The following is a 16,948-nucleotide window of genomic DNA, read 5'->3' on the forward strand; positions in this document are numbered from 1 at the left end:
GGAGTGGGTTGCCATTTCCTTCTCCAGAGGATCTTCCCAACCCAGGGATCGAACCTGGGTCTCCCGTATTGTAGGCAGATGCTTTACCATCTGAGCCACCAGGGAAGTCCTTATAACAAAAGTTAAGTGTAAAAGGTGACATGTGGCATCATTTATATATGTATATTTTCTGCTTTTGTATACTTTACTCAATGTATTTTTTCCCATTTTTCAAATATCTGGCTTTAAAAGTACTCAATTCAGTGAAATCATAAAAATGGAATAGGATATTTTTAATAGCTTAGTCCTTAAATTTTCAACGTAGTTGAAATGACATTCCACAGTAGTAAATACTGGTAATCCCCATGATAATCGCATAAATTAGATACTATTATTAATCTCAGTATACAAATTAAGAGTCTAAGAGAATTTATGTAAATTTTTCAAAGCCACACAATGAAAAATTGTTCTTGCCAAAACCAAGTCTGCAATTTTGTGTTAAACAGTTGAATCAGACTTAAGTCCAAAATCTAGTTTTTTCACTATTAATATCTATGGAATGTTGCTAGTGACTTGACCTGTTTGAATTTAGTTTTTTTCATTTGTAAACAGAATTTAAAACAGTTTAGCTTTGATGGTTTAAAGATTAAATGATTCATATAAAGCAGTAAGCATAATTTCTGGTAGAATTTGCTCAAAAAGTACTTTCCCACCAAATCTGATAAAAGTCTGTGAATCACACAGCCAAAATTCAAAATGTCTATATATTCTGATTTTTAGGTTCAGTAGTATCACAATGCTGCTGCTGCTGCTGCTAAGTTGCTTCAGTCGTGTCTGACTCTGTGTGACCCCATAGACGGCAGCCCACCAGGCTCCCCCGTCCCTGGAATTTGCCAGGCAAGAACACTGGAGTGGGTTGCCATTTCCTTCTAGAAGTCATAAATTTGAAAAAAGCTCCATACAGTATACTATACTATGTGATTTACATAGATTAAGATAATTTAATCTATAGAAAAAGATATGAAGCCATTGCTAGTTTTCTTACATGGTGCAGCTACAAAAATGGAAACATAGACAACAAATATCCCTCATACCACAGAAATAGTAAGTGGCAGAATCCAGATTAAGAACTAGGCAACTCAAAAACACATTCTTTAACCAATCGTATAATGAGGAATATCATAAAATAGTTAAATATCATTAAATTCAAGTCCAGTTTAAATAATGAAATATGGAGAATATCAGGAAATTATATAGACCATTTTCTCCTTTGATATTCATAAGAACACCATTTATTGACCTCTGTTTCCTCTAATTATGGTCATGTAATGATCATATCTAAATGATTGTTTAAGAGGATCATTATAAAATGAGTCTCTGCTTAACACCAGTCTATCTGACCAGAAAGTAAGTCTAATTGGTTTTACTCTGCTGAAGACCAAGACTGCTAGATTGGTATATGCTTCATAATGAATGCATATCTGTACTTTTGGTAAACAAATTAGAATTTATGATCCTTTAAAAAAAATCCGGTAGCCTAACCACCCCTTAACCACCCCCAAAATCTAGATAGGTATAGACCTACGCATGAAGATATTTGCAAATATTACAGTAAAGTTGGAAATAAATCTTTTTTTTTTTTTTTTTAACCCATCTTGGAGTTAAATGACATGCCCAGGAACAGTTTAGCATAGTATGAACTAAAATTTCAATATGAAATTTTGGCCCTATGAACCTGGACTGAGTGAGAACATCTCAGCTGGAGAAATTGTTATATGAGTTGGCATAATGAAGGTGCTAAATAAATTATCTCAAGTAGATAGGATTGCAAACATGTTTGCATAGTTTGAGGCTGAAAAGGATCCAGGATAAAACTGTAGGGAGTATAAAATGGATAAGAGCGGAATAAGTGAAGGAGATGAAGAGTCACCAAGTACCAGATATAAAGTGAAAAAGCACAAGGACATAAATTACAGCACAGGAAATATCATTAATATTTTATAAAACCTTTGGTGTATAATCTATAAGAATATCAACATGTCTACATTTAAGTGGACTTGAGGTTAATTTACAGATGAGAACATCAGAAAGAAAGTCAACTAGCTGAAAGAAAACTTGTATATATAAATTTTTTTGTATTTAGCCTGTGAGAGAAAAGAGGGGAGCGAGAAGGTATCTTATCTGCAAGTTATAGAAATGATTTCAGGGAATATTACATGTGAATGAACCCAAGAGGAATTAATTGAAATCTCTTGGGTCCCTTGTGGTACTCTAGTGGCTAATAAATCCCTGATTCAAAGTTCCCAACTCTGCTTTCTCCAAACATGCATTAGGGGGTGTTAAAATTGGTGGCTAGCAATTTTCCTCCCCAATTTGAACCAATAAATTTATGCTGTAGCCAAGAATAACTCAGACTTTGCTCAGAGTTTGGTTGGGCAATGAGCACACAAACATCATCTCAGGCAGAAATGGAGAAGAAGAGTGTCTGTATCCAGAGTGAAAATAAAATATGAAGAAATATTCCAGTTTTTCACATGTTACATATGGCCCCAGCACCAAATGGATTAGAACGCATGACACTGACTCTGTGCTGATGTAGAGGGGACAGATATAAGAGGCACTGCAGAACAGAACACGAGGGCATGAGACTGCAATCTCAGGTGGAAGAAAGAATTGGGCAATGAGAAATCGTGGGTGAAGAACAAACAGTACTTCTCAGGTATCAGGCAAGAGCAGCAACAGCTTCCAATAGTTATTGACAAGTAAGTCCTCCTTTTCCTAAGTTAACTTCCATAATATTCCATTATCAGCTTTTTCACAATAATCACTCCATCCCATCAGTCCTGAACTCACTTATGTACACCCGCCTGTCATCCCACTGTCTATACTATCATGTGATGCTCACATGACAGTTTTTTACCTTTGAAAAAGCCAGATACTATGTTTATACTTAAAGGAGTCCTATTCTCATTTTGATCATTTCTGAAGAAAAACCTTACCCTTATTAGAAAGGAGTCAGCCATCTATGGGTTGGAGAGTCACTGAACTAAGCATTGGGGATGCTGCTGCTGCTGCTGCTAAGTCACCTCAGTCGTGTCCGACTCTTAGCGACCCCACGGACTGCAGCCTACCAGGCTCCTCCATCCATGGGATTTTCCAGGCAAAGTACTGGAGTGGGGTGCCATTGCTTTCTCTGAAGCATTGGGGATAAAATTTGCCAAAATCAAAGTAGTTAATTCATTAAGTCTATTCCAGCTATTTGTCAGCAAATACATGGTGTCTGCCATAAAATGGCCCAACTGACATCATTCTTTCACTTGATGTCTAGCAACATAAATCATAGCTGTCATAGCATTTACTGGTATGTTTATTTACGTTAAGCATATGGTTAGATGATACCTTATGAGCTTGCTGACATAAAATAACTAGCTTTACATTTGACTCTTTTTAAAAATCCTGTTCCTTCATCCTTTATTTTCTAATTAATATATTTTGCTTGAACTAAAAAAAAAAAAAAAAAAGACTCCTCTTCCAAGTTATCCATACTGCATTAAGAGTTAATGAACCTAAAGTGGACAAATCTCATGCTTATGGGAGCTCTGACCAGTGTAAACCCAAGACATTAGCCTCAATTTGGCTGTGTTACACATTTACTCATTTTCTCATATGTTGTAGTCAAGAATGAGCCCTCCTGTCCCAATCATTTCTGCTGCTGATTTTCTTGAGTCCCAGAGATTCCTCCTTCTGCACTAATGTGTATTACAGAACTTCAACTATTTTGAGCACACAACTAATTTTAATGATTTCAGCCGAAGAAATATAAGCAAAATATAACACAGCTTTATGAGAAATGTAGAAAGTAGCAAAGAACTTTGACCAGGATTGCCACAAATATGTGAATCTGAATGGTCTTTTCTAACTCGACATTCTTTTGAAAAATCATTCAGTCTTATACAGAACAGATAATATAAATAACTAAGTACATTATGCTCATTGATGTCAACTGTTTTTATCTTTATTTTTCTTTCATAAGGAGCCATTTAAAATAAAATACTAATCAGAGTCTGAGAATCTGTTCATGCAAACTGTTCCTGACTTAAAGACAATTGAGAATAATAGAGTGATTGAGCAGTAGCTAGAATGTACAGTATGGAGGGATTCATCAAACTGATTAAAATGCAATCTACAAACAAAATGAACAAATCTATTATTTTTTCTTTGTCCGCAGGTCTGGAAAGAAAAAAACAAGTCAGCAATTTATTCCATTACTCATGTGATTTGGTTGGTGCTACTGAGGTTGGCTGGCCATGAACATAATGTCTTATTGTGGTATAGTGTTTGTGGATGGACTTCCTAAACAGTTATGTGGCTTGTGAATCTGTATTTTCCCTTCAGTTATATGAAGGAGATGGATGATATGATCTCAGAGTTCAGTTAAAATCAGAAAATCTGAAGACTTGGCATAAAAATAGATAGTACAATAGCACAGACTAATTTGTTTGCATCTGGAAATGCAAAGACACTATGTCCATTTCCAACATCACAGTCTTCATGCCTTCTGTGTTCATGCTAATAGGGATCCCAGGCCTGGAGTCTGTGCAGTGCTGGATTGGGATTCCATTCTGTGCCATGTATCTCACTGCTGTAATTGGAAATCCCTTGCTTCTGATCATCATCAAATCGGAGCCCAGCCTCCATGAACCCATGTACATTTTCCTGGGTATGCTAGGAGTCACAGATATTGCTCTTAGCACCAGCATTGTGCCCAAAATGCTTGGAATCTTCTGGTTTCATATACCAGAGATATATTTTGACTCTTGCCTGCTTCAAATGTGGCTCATTCACACATTTGAAGCCTTTGAGTCAGGCTTCCTCCTGGCCATGGCCCTGGACCGCTGTGTGGCCATCTGTTATCCACTGAGACATGCTTCCATCTTCACCCCCCAGCTAGTCACCCAAATAGCAGCTATGGTAACACTCAGGGCTACCATTTTTGTGACCCCCAGCCTAGTACTGATAAAATACCAGCTGCACTTTTTTCATACAAAAGTTATCTCCCACTGCTACTGTGAGCATATGGCCATTGTGAAACTGGCTGCAGAAGATGCCAGGGTCAACAAAATCTATGGTTTGTTTGTGGCTTTCACTGTTGCTGGGTTTGACCTCATATGCATCTCATTGTCCTATGTACAGATATTTATCACAGTTTTTCGTTTGCCCTAGAAGGAGGCTAGGTTGAAAGCATTCAATACTTGCATCGCTCACATCTGTGTCTTCCTCCAGTTCTACCTCCTTGCCTTCTTCTCTTTCTTTACACATAGGTTTCGTTCTCACATCCCCCCTTACATCCACATCCTCTTTTCTAGCATTTACTTGCTGGTCCCTCCATTTCTCAATCCACTTGTCTATGGTGCAAAAACCAAGCAGATTTGCATTCATGTGGTAAAAATATTCTCTTTTTAAAATCCACCATGATTTATAGTTTTGTTGTTTCTTCTTTGTACCATCAGTTCAGTTCAGTTCAGTCACTCAGTCATGTTCGACTCTTTGCGACCCCATGAATTGCAACACGCCAGGCCACCCTGTCCATCACCAACTCCCGGAGTTCACTCAAACTTACATCCATCGAGTCGGTGATGCCATCCAGCCATCTCATCCTCTGTTGTCCCCTTCTCCTCCTGCCCCTAATCCCTCCCAGCATCAGAGTCTTTTCCAATGAGTCAACTCTTCGCATGAGGTGGCCAAAGTATTGGAATTTCAGCTTTAGCAGCAGTCCTTCCAAAGAACACCCAGGACTGATCTCCTTTAGGATGGACTGGTTGGATCTCCTTGCAGTCCAAGGGACTCTCAAGAGTCTTCTCCAACACCACAGCTCAAAAGCATCAATTCTTCAGCACTCAGCTTTCCTCACAGTCCAACTCTGACATCCATACATGATTACTGGAAAAACCATAACCTTGCCTAGACAGACCTTTGTTGGCAAAGTAATGTCTCTGCTTTTTAATGTGCTATCTAGGTTGGTCATAACTTTCCTTCCAAGGAGTAAGCATCTTTTAATCTCATGGCTACAATTAACATCTGCAGTAATTTTGGAGCCCCCAAAAATAAAGCCTGACAGTTTCCACTGTTTCCCCATCTATGTTACTTCAAATAAAAATAAAGCAAAAGCATGTAATTTGAGATGCTTAAGTTTTCTCAAACGTTGTCTTATGAAATCTGCCAGGGTGACAGCTAGTTCTCACATCCTCACAGCCCATGAAAACTATCAATGAATAGGATTATGGATCCTATCAGGGAAGTGAGAATGAGAAGTGTAAAAAGTGCAAAATAATGAACAATATTTCACTTCCTTTCTTTTTTCCTTTTTGCCTTTTAGATCTGGCTGAGGTTCCTGTTCTAAGAAGTCTTCTCCAGATAATTCAAAAATTATGCATTTCTCACAGAATTTAAATACACCCAAGTATTAGTGTTCTGTAGTGTCTAGGTACTCAGTGAAAGCAAGTTGTCTACTCTTGTTTCTTGAAGATGTCAGTCATAAAAAATCAGAGAAAGTGCATCTTAACATGTTCTTTACCAAACACAAAATAAAAACAAATTTTATGGATATGATGAGATAGTGATGTTTAAAATTTCAGTGAATGTTCAGGGTTACTCAGGAGTGATGAAAAACATGAAAACTCAGGGGTTCTATTTTGCATATTAATCATTTTTCTGAGCCCTCTAAGGTTATCTTTTAATTCACTGGATTATCCAACACCTACCATATGATAAGTATTATGCTAGAGAAGAGTGGCATAATGGTAAATTTACACTGTGCTTCAGTTTCGTGAATTTGTAACTGGTATTAATATTTTTATGGGTTTTGTTACTCAGGACTCCACAAGAGACAACATTTCTAGTAGGCCCTGGGTATTTTCTAGTAGGATTGACTTCAGATAGAGGAAGAGATCTGATGATGTTGATTTTTCAGCCATCAGTGGCAAGAATTGCCTCTTCTGTTACTTGGTAGAGGCTTTCAGGTAAGGTAGCAAAATACATTGACCCTTCTGGCTATTTGCAGTTCCTCAGCTAAATGTTCACTTTGAGAATAATAATATTTGGCATATCTCCTCCCTCTTCTTCTTCTTGATAGAGAACCATCCATAAGCTTCAGATCTTTTGTGTTGACTCTCTTGGCATGGTATGTACTCCAGGGGAAAGTTGTCCTGACATTCATATCATCCTGGTTTGATGGGAAAATCAGCCTCTTTTGGGATTTAGTGAGCAGGTCCATTTTGCTTTCATACTAAGCTATATCCTTACACTTAAACAGTATAAAGATACAGATGAAAAACAAATGCAGTCTTGCTAATTGTGACAACATGGCTGGACCCAGAGAATATTATGCTAGATGAAATGCAGTAAGAGAGAAAGATATCTGCTGTATAATTTCATTCATATGTGGAATCAAAAAAGCATCAGAAATGTACAAACATAACAAAACAACCTGTGGCGGATTCATTTCGATGTTGGGCAAAACTAATACAATAATGTAAAGTTTAAAAATAAAATTAAATTAAAAAAAAAAAGAGAAAAACAACAACAGACTCACTCATAGATACAGAGAATAAACTGGTGGTTGCCAGAGGAGATGGATTAGGGGGCTGGATGAAATAGCTAAAGGGAATTATGAAATAGAAACATCCAGTTATAAATGAATAAAGTTATGGGATGTAACATACAGTGTAAGGAATATAATCAATAGCACTTTAATAATTTTATATAGGGACAGATGATTACTAGATTTATCATGGAGGTCATTTCACAATGCATTTAAATATCAAATCACTAAATTGTACACCGTAGTGTTATATGTGAGTTATACGTCAATAAAAATTCAGATAACATTTGGTCTTCCATCTCCATTTCTATGTATAATTTCTAAAATTGCCCAAAGACTATATTAGAATTCTCCAAAAGACAAAATATGAGGAGACATCAGGAGACATCAGGAAGGCACTAATTCTACACTCTCTTGTATATGAAATAAACACTAATATCAGCCTTAAAATGTCCATCCTATCATAGCAAAGAACCATAATGCAACTGTTCCAGAACAGTTTTTATGTCAGAGTAAGTGAAATCATTTGACTCTTGATGCTTGATATTTTATGGTTTCAAATTTGCTGTTTTCAGCCAAATCCAGAGGCGAACAACTATCATTCATCTGCATACAGAAACATTATAATCAAACAATTTCTCACAATAAGAGCCTAAATGGACTTTGACAAGACTATTTGAGATGAACTCAGCCAGTCCATCTTGACTCCATTAACTCTGAAAACTTAAGTAAGTCACAAAACTATGATCTTCTGTGGAATCGTTCCTGAGATAGTGTCTCCTGAGCTGTTAGAGGGTAATATACAATGATGTTTAAGTCAGGGCTTGCATTGTTCTTAAACAGTTGCCATTAACTTCTGCATTATCTTCTGATAGTATTAGAATTCCTGGATTCTTTTAGGGCCTTTACCTGTAGGAGGAGGAAACTTTTAAGGAAAGACTTGACAGACTGACTTGTTAACATTAACGTGACCGTTTACTGCACACACTACCCATCCTCTGCATGCCTCCTCTCTCACTGATGCACTGTGCTTCCCACTGCTGTTTTTCCTACCTTCACGTTATTTTTGGTATACTAATCCTTTTCTATTAAAGTCAGATTCCCATGTAACATTTGTCATTTATTAATTGCTTTGTCTATTTGTTCAACCCCTGAGACCAACTGCTTTTTCAATGCATATCCCTATACAGTGCTGCGGTAAGAGGGAAAACCACAAAGATTCAGATCACTTACTTTCACATAAAAACAAATTTAATACTTAGAAAGGCCTCATGTCTAAATGTTTACACCTCTAACCCACTTTTGTAAAAATACTAAGGACAAAGGGACATATTTCCACCAAAATAAGTAATGAGAAGTAAAATCTTATTTTAAAATATTTGAGTAAAAATTAAAATTTTAAATTCTTGTTAAAGTGGCAAAAGCCTTTGAATGTAGTTATTTCTAAGGGCAACTCTGTTACTTTGGTGGGTGGTTGACACTCTGATACACATTGTTTTTTTCCTGTTCACTGGTATCAATCAGCTGACCTGAATCACCATGGGCCCAGCTGGGAAAAGATGCACACAACCAGCTCTCCTAATGCAGGGTGAGCTAGCCTCACATGTAAATGTCCTCAATGCTACACTATTTCAAGGACGGATTATGGATAAGATGGGGTCAGAGCATTTGTCAATGGAAACAGAACAGGACTATGAAACAGGGCCAGACCCAACTACACAGAACAAATCCAGTGTGACTTCAAGAAAAATCACACTGGCCTCCAGGTAAACACAAACAATACAGTCTTGTGAGACTTTTCCTTGTATGAAATAGAGAACGGGAGATTTCCCCCTTTATCTTCTAGCTAATAAGTCTTAAAATCCTTTATCCAAGGCACACTCTTTGTGCCTTAACTCAACTAAATAAATACCTGCCATGAACAATATATCCCAGTGGGAAGTTACTATAGATATTGCAAATGATATTAAAATCCTTGAAAATGTATATCAACATTTCATGATAATTCTGAACATAACTGAGGCAATTGGATGAGGGCTGGTTTGGATACAGGAACTACTTGTTTCAACAAATTCACATGGAAGATTCTCAGAAAATAACAGATGATTGAGGGTTCTGAGGTGAATTTCCCAAGTCATCCCTTTTCATGGGCCCAAAACTTAAAAATGAGTGTTTCTCAGATTGGAATTAAATTACAGAAATATTCCTTTTTTCTCAGTCAGCAGGTCTATACTGAGTAGTCTGTATATCTCAAGATGTTTTTATGTTCCTATATTGGTATATTATTTTTATAAATAAGTACCATTGACTTGTTTTGTCCTCTCCTGGGGCACTGTCTTCTTTTAGAAAATTTTAAAAGGGGGATCATTTTGGTTCCCAGTTCCAAAGTGAAAGCAAAGTTTAAGAATTTCTTTTTTAGAGACACAAACACTGAAAATGAATCTTGTATATTCTGAACCATAAGATGCTTTTCTTTTTTTCACCCTTTTCACAGGTGAACCTAAGAACTCACCAGGAATTTGTGAAGATGAATTGTCCAGGTGCACCATGTACTATGAAGTATTCATCTTTACTAGCTGAAGCAGCAAAAAGTTTCCGACTTTATTACTTCTATGGGTATTACCACAGGTGATAATTGGTAAGTCTCTGGGCTTGAAACTCTGCACTGAGTATTGGGAAATGGAGAACACAAATACCATGTGATCCAATAAAATGCCAAGATGATTTTAAAATATCTGTAGAATCTTACAGTTCAGTTGAGTGTTCAAACCTAGGAAGACTGAGTCTCCTGATTTCCAGAAGGTTTCTAAATCAGTTAATGACATAATGGGTGTTACATTTTAATGAGGTTGACAACTGGGAGGGCCTCTAGAGAATATTCTGGGCAGATAAATGGATGAAAAGCTTATTTGTTAACAGGTTAGCAAATAATACCCATTTAGGCCAGGAAAGATTCACGGGGAATGAGGCCCTTGAAGTCATTCATGTGACATGCTCATCAGGTATCTAAAGTTATGGGAAAGAGAGGATGAACTTCTATGGATTAGCATTTGGCATTTAGTGACAGAAAAATACATTCTCCTATATATTTTACAAATTATTTACATGAACTAAGTCATTGATTCCTTCTAATCACATTAGAATGTATTTCAATCTGTGAGCATTGTTTTAGCAACAAAAAAATGGAGACAATTTGAAGTTAAGTTCTATAACTGGCTGTAGATTGTGCAAAGTAAGTAGTGGCATCCAGGATTTAAACTCTCTTGACTAATTTCAGATTCCATTCAATAAATCATCATGATCCATGGTTGATGGTATTTTTTGGAAGATTGATTCTGGATTTTTATGAAAAATTAAGAAGGAGGCATTTTGGTATTCAATGTAAAGATAGCCTATGTGATATTTGGAGTTCTTGCCACGTGGCAGGCTATCTCAGAAAACAGAGTTCTCTATCAGTGGAGGACTTGAGCTCAGTGAGGGAATGTCAGAGAATTCATAGAGGGAGAATATTTGTGAGGTGTTTGTAGTTTGGATTTGCTGCTGCTGCTAAGTCACTTCAGTCCTGTCCGACTCTGTGCGACCCCATAGACGGCAGCCCACCAGGCTCCCCCATCCCTGGGATTCTCCAGGCAAGAACACTGGAGTGGGTTGCCATTTCCTTCTCCAATGCATGAAAGTGAAAAGTGAAAGTGAAGTCGCTCAGTCGTATCCGACTCTTAGCGACCCCGAGGACTGCAGCCCACCAGGCTCTTCTGTCCATGGGACTCTCCAGGCAAGAATATTGGAGTGAGTTGCCATTTCCTTCTCCAGGGGATCTTCCTGAACCAGGGATCGAACCCAGGTCTCCCACATTGTAGGCAGACTCTTTAAAGACTGAGCTACAAGGGAAGTATAACCCTAATCTAAAGTATGTTCAGCTAAAATAAATGAATTTCTTCTTCTCTTTAATTCATTACTTTTTGACAGGAATTAAAAGATGACACACCATGCTGCTCCTGCTGCTAAGTACCATATCACTTCTTACATCTACTAATCAAGTTATTATGCTCATATTTCATATCCAATGGCTCAGTCTGAATGCCCTCTGTACTAACACTCATTGGGATTCTTGGTCTGGAGTCAGTGCACTGTTAGATCGGGATTCATTCTGTGTTATGTACCTTGTGGCTGTGATTGGAATTTCCTAATTACAGTGATAAACAAATATAAAAACAGACTCTCTCTCTCTCTCTCTCTCTCTCTCTCTCTCTCTATATATATATATATATATATATATATTAACCATGTGGGGAGCCACAGGCATGCACTTAGCACTTTATTCTCCCCAGTGTTAGGCATCATCTGGTTTTAGTTGACAGAAATTTCTTTTGAAGCCTGTCTTCTACAAATGTGGCTTCTTCATTCATTCCAGGGAACCAAATCAGGTGTCTTACTGGTGATGGCCCTAGATCACTATGTGGCTATCTGTAACTCCTTGAGACATGCCAATGTCTTCTCCCAACAATCCTTGACTCACATTAGAGTTGGGGTGGCATTCAGGGCTACTATTCTTATACCACCATGCACAGAGCTTATCAAATATTGACAAATTCTACTGAACAGCAGTCATCTCCCATGCTTATTGTGAGCACATGGCCATTGTGAAGCTGGTTACAGAAGATGTAAGGATCAAAAAGATGCATAGTCTATTTGTTGCCTTCTGTGTCTTAGGATTTAACATAATCTTTATGTTGTTTTTTACTCAAATCTTTATCACTATCTTTCAATTTTTCCTGAAGTAGGCAAGATTCAAAGCCTTTAATATATTCACCACCCGCGTTTGTGTCTTCCTACAGCTCTATCTCCTTGCCTTTTCTTTCTTCACACACAGGTTTGGTTTTTACATACTGCCATATGTTCATATCCTTTTATCTAAGCTTTACCTGTAGTTCCACCTTTTATCAACCCAATCATCTATGGAGTGAAGAACAAACAAATCTGTGACCATGTATTAACAATATTTGTATACCCCAAATATCTTGGTCACAGTGGATCTTTCTAAAGAGAATTTAGGTTAGTTCTAAGTAGAAATTTCAATATGATAAAAGATAGATATTGTACAAACTTCTATGTTCAAAAAAATACTTTAAATCCCAGATGGTCATATTGAAGGGGATATTTTCAAATCTTAAAATACTGAAAACATTAGCTTACTACTCTTAGAAGAAGTAAAATTCATTTAGGTTCATATTTTAAATGGTTGCCATTATTCTTATGATTTTAGACTGGGCTTCTCTTGTGGCTCAGCTGGTAAAGAATCTGCCGCCAATGCAGGAGACCTGGGTTCAGTCCCTGGGTTGGTAAGATTCCCTGGAGAAGGGAAAGGCTACCCACTCCAGTATTCTGCCCTGGAGAATTCCATGGACTATATAGTCCATGGGGTCACAAAGAATTGGACATGACTGAGTGACTTTCACTTTCACTTGGGGCTTCCCTCCTAACTCAGTTGGTAAAGAATCTGCCTGCAATGCAGGAGACCCTAGTTAGATTCCTGGGTCGGGAAGATCCTCTGGAGAAGGGATAGGTTCAGTTCAGTTCAGTCGCTCAGTCATGTCCAACTCTTTGCTACCCCATGAATTGCAGCACGCCAGGCCTCCCTTTCCATCACCAACTCCCAGAGATCACTCAAACTCATGTCCATCAAGTTGGTGATGCCATCCAGCCATCTCATCCTCTGTCTTCCCCTTCTCTCCTGCCCCCAATCCTTCCCAGCATCAGAGTCTTTTCTAATGAGTCAACACTTCGCATGAGCTGGCCAAAGTATTGGAGTTTCAGCTTCAGCATCAGTCCTTCCAATGAACACCCAGGGCTGATCTCCTTTAGAATGGACTGATTGGATCTCCTTGTAGTCCAAGGGACTCTCAAGAGTCTTCTCCAACACCACAGTTCAAAAGCATCAATTCTTCAGTGCTTAGTCTTCTTTATGATCCAACTCTCACATCGATACATGACAAATGAAAACCCATAGCTTTGACTATATGGATCTTTGCACAGTAATGTTTCTGCTTTTTAATACATTGTGTAGTTTGTCATAGCTTTTCCTCCAAAGAGCAAGTATCTTTTACACGGCTTCAGTCACCATCAGCAGTGATTTTGGAGTCCAAGAAAATAAAATATAAAACTGTTTCCAATGTTTCCCCATCTATTTGCCATGAAATGATGGGACCAGGTGACATGATCTTCATTTTTTGAATGTTGAGTTTTAAGCCAATATTTTCACTCTCCTTTTTCACTTTCACCAAGAGGCTCTTTAGTTCCTCTTTGCTTTCTGCCATAAAGGTGGTATCATCTGTATATATGAGGTTATTGATATTTCTCCAGGCAATCGTAATTCCAGATTGTGCTTCACCCAGCCTGGAATTTCACATGATGTACTCTGCATATAAGTTAAATAAGCAGGGTGACACCATACAGCCTTGATGTATTCCTTTCCTTGTTGGAACCAGTCCATTGTTCCATGTCTGATTCTAATAGTTGCTTCTTGACCTGCATACAGAAATTTCAGAAGGCAGGTCAGGTGGTCTGGTATTCCTGTATCCTTAACAATTTTGTACCGTTTGTTGTGATCCACACAGTCAATGGCTTTAACATTGACAATGAAGCAAAAGTAGGTGTTTTTCTGGAATTTTCTTGCTTTTTCTATGATCCAGAGGATATTGGCAAGTTGATCTTTGGTTCCTCTGCCTTTTCTAAATCCAGCTTGAACATCTGGAAATTCTTGGTTCATGTTCTGTTGAAGCCTAGCTTAGAGAACTTTGAGAATTGCTTTGCTAGCGTGTGAAATGAGTGCAATTGTGTTTGAACATTCTTTGGCTTTGCCTTTCTTTGGGATTGGAATGAAAACTGATCTTTTCCAGTCCCATGGTCACTGCTGAGTTTTCCAAATTTGCTGGCATATTGAGTGCAGCACTTTAACTGCATCATCTTTTAAGATTTGAATCCTAGCTCAACTGGGATTCCACCACCTCCACTAGCTTTGTTTGTAGTGATCCTTTCTAAGGCCCACTTGACTTCAGACTCTAGGATATCTGACTGTAGGTGAGTCATGGTTTTTTGGGTCATTATCTCATTTATATAGTTCTTCTGTGTATTCCTGCCTCCTCTTCTTAATATCTTCTTCTTCTGTTAGGTCCATATCATTTCTGTCGTTTATTCTGCCCATCTTTGCATGGAATGTTTGCTGGGTATCTCTAATTTTCTTGAAGAGATTTCTAGTCTTTCCCATTCTATTGTTTTCCTCTATTTCTTTGCATTGATCACTTAAGAAGGCTTTCTTATCCCTCTTTGGTATTATTTGGAACTCTGAATTCAGATAGCTTTATCTTTCCTTTTCTCCTTTGCCTTTGGCTTCTCTTCTTTTCTCAGCTATTAGTAAGTCCTCCTCAGAGAGCCATTTGCCTTGCAGTTCTTTTTCTTGGAGATGGTTTTGATCACTGCCTCCCATACAATGTTATGAACCTCCGTCTATAGTTCTTCAGGCACTCTGTCTATGAGATCTAATTTCTTGAATTGCTTTCTCACTTCCACTCTATAATCAGAAGGAATTTTATTTTGGTCATACCTGAATGGCCTACTGTTTTTTCCCTACTTTCTTCAATTTAAGTCTGAATTTTACAATTAGGAGTTCATGATCTGAGCTGCATTGAGCTCCCAGTCTGTTTTGCTAACTGTATAGATTAAGAACAAAACAGCATCCATAGTTAATTAGAACACACCCTTCCAGAGGAATATATTTTAATACTCTTACCCAGTTTGAGTTTTACCTATATTTGAATGTTTACTATAGAACTGAAAATATCAACAAATAAATTCCACTGCATTTAAAAATCAACTACTGCAAGTGTCTATAGGAAAGTAACTGTGTCTAATTTACACTTGTATTAATGATACATGGGCTTCCCTGGTGGCTCAGCTGGTGAAGAATCTATCTGCAATGCAGGAGACCAAGATTCCATCCCTGGGTTGAAAAGATCTGCTAGAGAATGGAATTGCTCACTCTAGTATTCTTGCCTGGAGAATTTCAGGGACAGAGGAGATTAACAGGTTTTAGTCCATGGGGTCACAAAGAATTGGAAATGACTGAGTAACTAACACTGATAATACATAGGATAATTCCTGAGACTTTCTAGAACTTCAGTAAAAATGGAATTGTATAATGACAAATTTAAATATTTCTCTGGTGTTTATCAATGGTATTCAAGAGCAACTAACCTGGAGGCTTTAAAGCAACATGTAGCACCATCTTACAGAGAATCAGTGTACTAGAGAGTTTATTCCAATATTATTAATGTAAACAATGATGGTTGGCTTCCCTGATGGCACTAGTGGTAAAGAATCCACCTGCCAATGCAAGAGACTTAGAGCTGAGGGTTCAGTCCTTGGGTAGGGAAGATTCCTTGGAGAAGGGCATGACAACCTGCTCCAGTATTCTTGCCTGAAGAATCCCATGGACAGAGAAATCCTGTGGGCTACAGTCCATGGGGTTGCAAAGAGTCAGACAAGACTGAAACAATTTAGCACGGTACAACATGGCAAACAATGATGGTGCTTGAATGAATCAGTATATCATCTTAAAATAAAGTATGGCCATCAATCAAAGCTGTCATGTGATAAACTGACTTCTAAAACAAAGACCAGATTTTTTTAATTTAATTTATTTTAATTGGAGGCTAGTTACTTTACAATATTGTAGTGGTTTTTGCCTTCAGATGTTTTTTTCAGTCTGTGCTATTCCTCTGCCCACACAACTTCATATTCTCAGAATTTTGTCCCTGTAGAGATCTGGTTTAAATTTTCTTCAATCAACCTTTAAGACTGAGGACTAAGAGTTTTTAAGAAAAACCTAGTACACAGGGAGAGATATCTGGTCTCTAATTTTAGACTGATGTTTAATTCTCAAAAGAAATAATCCAAAAAAAAAGTCCATTTTAATAAAAAGAAGAGAGCATATTATTAAAGATGTGTAGGTAGAATAAAATTTGGAATGACTTCTTATTAATTAACACATAAATGGAAATGAACCATAATGTATTTGGGTTTAATAAAATTTTGTAACATGAACTATATGAAGGAAGACATGAAAATATACCATGCAAGAAGGAATAAAAAATGTATTAATGGATAATCAGACATACATAACAGATACATGACTAAATAAACAGCAAAAATTGACTATATGTTTTCTACTGTATTGTCATAGGATTTAAGATTTAAGAACACACATAAGCTGAAAGTGAAGGCATAGAGGAAGAAATTTCATGCCAGTGGTAAACAAAAGGAGGCAAGAGTGGGCATAATTTTATTAGTTAAAACAGGCTTTTAATTAAAACT

At 37.4% G+C, this 16,948-nt stretch overlaps 2 pseudogenes; both read left to right on the forward strand.

Annotated features, from left to right (window-relative positions):
* Positions 1 to 4,503: 4,503 nt before the first annotated feature.
* On the forward strand, positions 4,504 to 5,442 carry LOC113904966 (annotated as a pseudogene).
* A 3,676-nt stretch (positions 5,443 to 9,118) lies between these two features.
* LOC113904967 lies at positions 9,119 to 12,620 on the forward strand (annotated as a pseudogene).
* Positions 12,621 to 16,948: the final 4,328 nt, after the last annotated feature.

The sequence above is a fragment of the Bos indicus x Bos taurus genome, chromosome 15 (assembly GCF_003369695.1).
Source record: "Bos indicus x Bos taurus breed Angus x Brahman F1 hybrid chromosome 15, Bos_hybrid_MaternalHap_v2.0, whole genome shotgun sequence".
In the NCBI taxonomy this organism is placed as follows: Eukaryota; Metazoa; Chordata; class Mammalia; order Artiodactyla; family Bovidae; genus Bos; species Bos indicus x Bos taurus.